Genomic DNA, 6,226 nt, shown 5'->3' with positions numbered 1-6,226 from the left:
CCATACCCTCCTCAGTTAAGATTCCTGACTCTAACTTGTACTATACCCCTGTGAGGAAGAGCTAGAAGACTCTGGCTCATGTTTGTGATTTGCTGTCACAATGTAATGGCCAGTCCTGCGTGCTGGGACCTCACAATGTAGGAGAGAGGTCTCTGGGGAATCCCAGGTTTCTAGCACTGTCATTAACAGGTGGCCCTGGGAGAAGGGGCAAACTCCATGAGGTTGGCTATTTTTTCCATTTCCACTGGACCAGTATGAAAAGCTGTGATCACTGCCCATCTTAGCCTAGGAAATTCACAAGACTTTTTTTACCCTCGCAATTCCAGGAAGGGTCTTGGGAGATAACTTTCATGACTTCTGATGTGGAGCTGCTTTTAAGAAAGATACAGCTTGCAAATCTTCCTCGATTCTACCAAGAAGTATTCCGGAAGTCAAATGACCAGGGAACATAGCACCAGTAGACTTTTGTGCAATGGGGCACCATATATCCTTTCTGTTGCTTACTGTATTCTCTGCCCTCACCTCCCTGTGGCATCACACATCACTGATCTCTTAGAATGACAGACAGCTTGACAAAGGGAGGTGAATTCCCCTAGCATGGACAGCTCTCATGGTGCCTAATACTTTCCTTGTCTCTCCCTGTCCCCCCTTCCATGCAGGTCATGTAATTATGATGGGGGAGAATGGGAACTTAGGCTGTAACTCTTCAGCTTGCTTCCTGGGAGCATGCTTTCTTAGAAAGGTCTCTCTCATGAGGGCCACCTTGGCTATTCAGCAACTTCTTTCTTGATCTCTGACCTTTTGGGATTGAACATGGAACAGGAGGTGAGGCTAAGATCACTGTGAACATCTGGCTGTGGAGAATCTTCCTAAAATGCTTTCATGGTACCCTGAGGCTGCTTTTGGAACTGTGTCAGGAAACTCTTCCTTAGAGGATGAGCATAAAGCACTCTAGCTGCCTGAGAAAAAGTGGACTTTGGCACAAGTTTGCAGTGCCTGGGATGTGAATCCTCAGCAGAGAGACCGGAAAGTGGAAGAGGAGTCTGGAAGAAGCTGGTCTCCAGGTGGACCAAATCATAGAGAATGTGGTGGAGGTACTACTGAGATAATTCACAGCCAGTGCATTTGGATTCATTGCAGATCTCCAAAACTTTCAGCTTCACTAAATGAAAGAGCTATGATTAGGCACAAGCTCTGGAGTTTAGGTGATTGAGAACTGGGCTGCATTCTCCCCTTGTGGGGTGATGGGCCTCTTTAGATACACGTGCTGGGATTCCAGCATTTGCATTCCTGTCTGGTAACTTTGTGAATCTCTTCCTTCTTTGGCTGCAGCTAGACAAGGTCAAGGAGGCTCTTGAGTCTCACTGGTGTTAGGGTCCATTGCCCTGCCACAACACATTATATCTGTAAGCAAGGGTTGGTGAGTCTGTCTGAAACATCAGAGAGAGAGAGAACACATGCCTCCTAGCCCTCACACTGAAGCATCCTGTGAAATCTCATGTTCAAGAACTCTGAAACCTCAAATGGGTGTTCCTAGTTAGATCGGGTAGTATTCCCCTGCCCCCACGGGTAAAAAACCATTCTTAGCTAAAGCTGCCAGAATTAATTTAATGATCAAATTTTTGAACAGGGTATTTTAAACATTGTTTACATATGAAACGTGCATCTGCTGCCAACTCTACTGTCGAATATGAAGTGCATGTAAATTGGAAGAGCACAGAGTTATGGAAAAATGAAATGTTTAAGAGGGGCCTTTTTACCACTTCCACTATCCCCAGGAGAAGTCTGCACAAGAGTGTTGGGCAGTGGCCTCACCTGAGGCCTGGAGTTCTTGCCAACCGTTTGTGGAATGAAGGCTGCAGATGGTGGTGTCATGGCGCTGGGTGACTTCCTCCCACGCTGGGGAGGTGTGAAGGACCAAGCTTGGGTATCATGAATTTTGCCGCTATGGGAGGGCATGTGGGCGTGTGTCTGTGTGTAGAGGAATGTGATAGCTATATTTATGGTACTCCCGTGGAGTGTCTGCATGCGTGCGTGTGTATGTGACCATTGTGAGCATGAGGCCAGTACCCCACAGAGATGGTCTTCCCATGGGGTGGAGCTGTCCTCACACCCTTTCTGTCCTGCTTCCCACAAAAGGCACAGAGCTCTCTGCTCTGATGCCTATGTTCAGGCACTTAGGTCATGCCAAGCCAGATTTTGGTCTGTGATGAAACAAAGAGAAATGTTTACAACACCTAGAGCAATATCAAAGCATACCTCATCCCTGACCTTCCATGTCTCCTAGTCCTACCCTCTCTCCTAGTTCCTCTTCTACGGACCCTCGTCCGCCTCACTAGGTGGGCATCTGCAGGTGCCACTTCTTCCATGTAAGGTCTTCCTTTGGTCCTCAGGCCGGGCTCGTGCTGTGGACTGCCTTCCAGGCTCGAGGCTTGCTCTGGGCCTGGGCCCTTTGAAGACCCAGGGAAGCCAGGGCAGTGGGCCAGGCAGAGCTGCGATTCTTAGGATTGCTCTTCACCCCGCAAGTGGCCTTTTGGCCCTACTTGAGTGTCAACCTGTTTTTAGGCTGGTGTGAGATTACCTGTTGCCTTCGGCAAACCAAATAGAACCTAATCAATGACAACCATTCATAGCCCCAGGGCGCCCATGGGGTGAGCATGCTCAGCATCCTCTGAGCGTGCCCAGGGCTTACTGGGAGAGCCTGTTACAAGTGCTAATTCCCAGGTGGCACACCCAGAGATGCTGATCCAAAAGACCTGGGGGGGGGGGCACCCAGAAATGCACAGCATCCCAGGTGGCACAGCATCCCAGGTGGCACACCCAGAGATGCTGATCCAAAAGACCTGGGGGGCGGGCACCCAGAAAACTGCATTTTTAATATGTTCCCATGGAGTAGTAGGCTTTGAAAGAAGATGGTCTGAGACAGTGGCTCCTAGCATTGGCTTCTCCTTGGAATCACCTGGGGAGTTTTCAGACCTCAATGTCCTGGTCCTACCCCAGAGCACCTTGGGGCTGGGACCCAAGACAGCAGTCATTTTTAAAGCACCCCCGGTGATTGCCCATGCGGATGAGATTAGGAAGCACCGGCCTGGGGAGTGAGGAGGAGTATGGCTGAGTTTACCCAGCGGCAGGGCCTAGGGGGCTGGAGCACACCCAGAGGCGAACTGGCACAATAACCAGGAACCTGCCGGCCCTGAGTCAGACTCTGGGTGCCCCTTTGAGATAATGTTTCTGCCCCAGCTGCATGGGGCGTGAGGCAGTGGGTAGGCCGATGGTGGGCAGCTCTGGAGGGTATTTGATTCAGAGAGGCTTTGTCATGCATCCGAGTCTCATTCGTAGTGCTTCCTCCAAGCTGGCCTCCTGGGCTTCTCCCTCGTTTGTGTGTGTTCATGCACTCTGTGTTTGGCCATTTGCATTAGCTTGTGCCTCTGTGTCCAAGGCCTTGTGACAGGGTAGCTGGAACTCAGGTGATGGGCGAAGGGTGTGTCCCATCCTGGGAATATCATGCACTTCGGGACTTTCTTTTCCAAGGCCACAGTGGGGTTTCAGTTCCTGCTCTAAGCCCTCACGATTCCCTCTTTGGTCTCAGGCTGGATGGGCAGCTGGAAGGTTCCTAGTTGATTTTCTTCTCTGGTGCTCCCCCCAGAATTTGTGCTCTGAACAAACCAAAGCTGGGAAATGGTGTTCTGCCCAGGCTGCAGGCCCAGCCTCTGGGTGCAGGGAGGGCCTGGGTGCTTTTCTTCAGCAGGGCCGAGGTGTCCCCATAGCCCGGGCCCTGGACTGTGAGGGAAAGACCTGAACCCATTGTGTTGAGAGCTGGGGGACGGTAGGAGTGGGGAAGACTGAAGAGGAAGGAACAGGGTGGGAAAGACAAGCAGCTGACATGGCGTCTGCTTTTCCACCAAGCAGAAGGGACAGGTGAAAAGCGGCACATTCAGAGGCAAGATGGCTCTCATCGACATGAGTGCCCGGAACTCTCCAGACCCTGTCTGTGCCTACTCCCAAGCAAAGCAGAGGAATTTCATTTTCCATCTGACACTGTCCTGCAGTCGGCTGAGCGTCAGCCCTCTTTAAATATGTGTCTCTCCGGGTTGGAAGCAAGAGAGGCAGCAAAGTCACCCCTGCTGTTGAGAACCTGTGCTGCTTGGCATGAGATCGTGGAGGAAGAAGCCAAGAGCAGAAATGTCTTCCTGTGCCCGTGGCCTCTCAGGACCCCACAGGGTGCTGTGGACCGATATGGGAGACTGCAAGACGGCACCACTGGCCTTCCCAGGCGTGGGGTCCAGGCCCTCTCAATAAACTGTGCCCTTGTTGGTTGTTACTCCCGTTGGACCCTTCTGCGGCCTTCCCTCTGCCGCGTGCGGGAAAGGGTGGCTGGGCTCAGCGTGCCCCCCAGCCACGGCAGCATAGCTCAGTCCCACGGCGTGCACAGGAGATTTGTAGCAGCTCATCTGCCATATAAACCGCTTGGCTGGTGGAGTCCTCATTGAGTTGTTTCATTACTGTGCAAAGTGGAATAATGTCATTCACCTTTGCTATAAACAAGGCTGTGAGAACATAATAAACAGAACCTGAACGCGCTGCCCTTCACTCTCTGCCCACATTTCTGGCCAGCTGACTCTTTATGAGGAAACGCTTCACATAACACATGGCCTCCCCCCAGGGGGCACGTGGCTTCACCAGGCAAGGACTGGCACAGGGTGGGCCATGGGGAAAGGCAGCCACGTGGGTGGAATTGGGGTGGCAAGGGTTTGGGGTTGTGCGGGGGTGGAGAGTGACTGGGCAATGAGGGTGGCTTTGGAACTGTAACGTGCTATACAAATATGAGGTGGTGTTTTTATTAGTACCACCTACTGCTTGAAATGCAGGGGGAGAAAAGGCTGAGGGATGGTTTATATATTTGTTCAGCTGGAGCAATCTGAAAATGGAGTGGGTTGATCCTGCTTATGACTGCACTTCACTTTTTACAGTCAGCGTGTCCCTGAAAAGTGTGCTTTAGTCATCAAATCTTTGAGTGTCTCTGGTGATCGGGTCCCGTGGAGAGGGCTGAAGGAGAATAAGGTGTAGTGTCTGCTCATCAAAGCTCATTTGTCAGGTGTGGGGATAAGATAGAGATATATAAAATCTTAATAATAATCTTAATAATCCAAATAATTAAAATGCACAAGAGAAGGTCTATCTTTAAAGGAAAGCTGATGTTTCTTCAAAGGTGAATGCTTTGGGTTAAATGAAAAAGCCTTCTGTGACGCAAATGATGGCTTCCAAATTCCAGTTTGGTGGACTGGGCTATGAGTGGTAGCAGCCTGGGCTGGTGCAGACAGGACGCTGTTGTTGGGGAGGGCGGGTGACTGGTTCCTCTCTTTCCAGCCTCTCCCTTCCACGGCCCCCACCCCTATTGCCACTTGGGTTTCTGTCCCTTCCAGGACTGAGAAGAGTGGAGAAGGAGGACAGGGAAGGGAGCAAGGGGATCCTACCTGACATGCATGCCTTCTGGGATAGGCCTCAGGCTCTCTGGGCCTGGGAGAACTTCCTGGGTTCATTGGAGAAGTCTCTGAGGAGTCCTCCCCTCTTACCCCCAGCTCCCCCCAAACAGGCCGAATGCCTTCCTACTCTGGCTGGTGGCTTGCCCCGTCCTGGGAAGTGCCCGAACTTCTCACTGCTGCCATCTGTTTGTCCCTCCAGGACACCCTTTTGGAGAGCTCCTCAGATGACCCCATGCCAGTCTTTTGGTCTCAGAGCTCCACAGCTGACCCATTGGAAGCATCTGGGTCTTCCTCGCCCTAGAATTACAAGACGGCAGCTGCTCTGTCTGTGTTCTGCTGCCAGGGCGCCCAGCCAGCCCATAGCTCATGGTTTTGATTTTCCAGGCTGGGGTCAGGTTTCCAAGCCTCCCTTTCCGAGGGACCCACTGTACCCGCTCTCCCTGGGAGTGAGGTGAGAGGCAGGCCCCTAGCCCCATGGGAGGGGGGCTGGACTCACTCTATGCTAAAAGCTCTCTCCAAAAACCCTCACAAATTCTCTCTAGCCCCTGACCTTTTCCTCTGTGGGACGGGTTTTGAATGCCCCTCACTGGTTTTCTACTCCCTCCCTGCGGTGTTTGCTTGGTCTGGAACCCTTTGGATCCAAGATCTGTCTCCGAGGCCTTGACAAAGCCTCTTTCAGAGGAAAACACTTAACACTGTGCTGAGCATCTCATTAACACGCAGTAAATGTGGGAAAAACAAGC

The sequence above is a fragment of the Neomonachus schauinslandi genome, chromosome 6, assembly GCF_002201575.2.
Source record: "Neomonachus schauinslandi chromosome 6, ASM220157v2, whole genome shotgun sequence".
Lineage (NCBI taxonomy): Eukaryota > Metazoa > Chordata > Mammalia > Carnivora > Phocidae > Neomonachus > Neomonachus schauinslandi.
The sequence above is the reverse complement of the archived record's forward strand: the minus strand, read 5'-3'. Positions refer to the sequence as shown.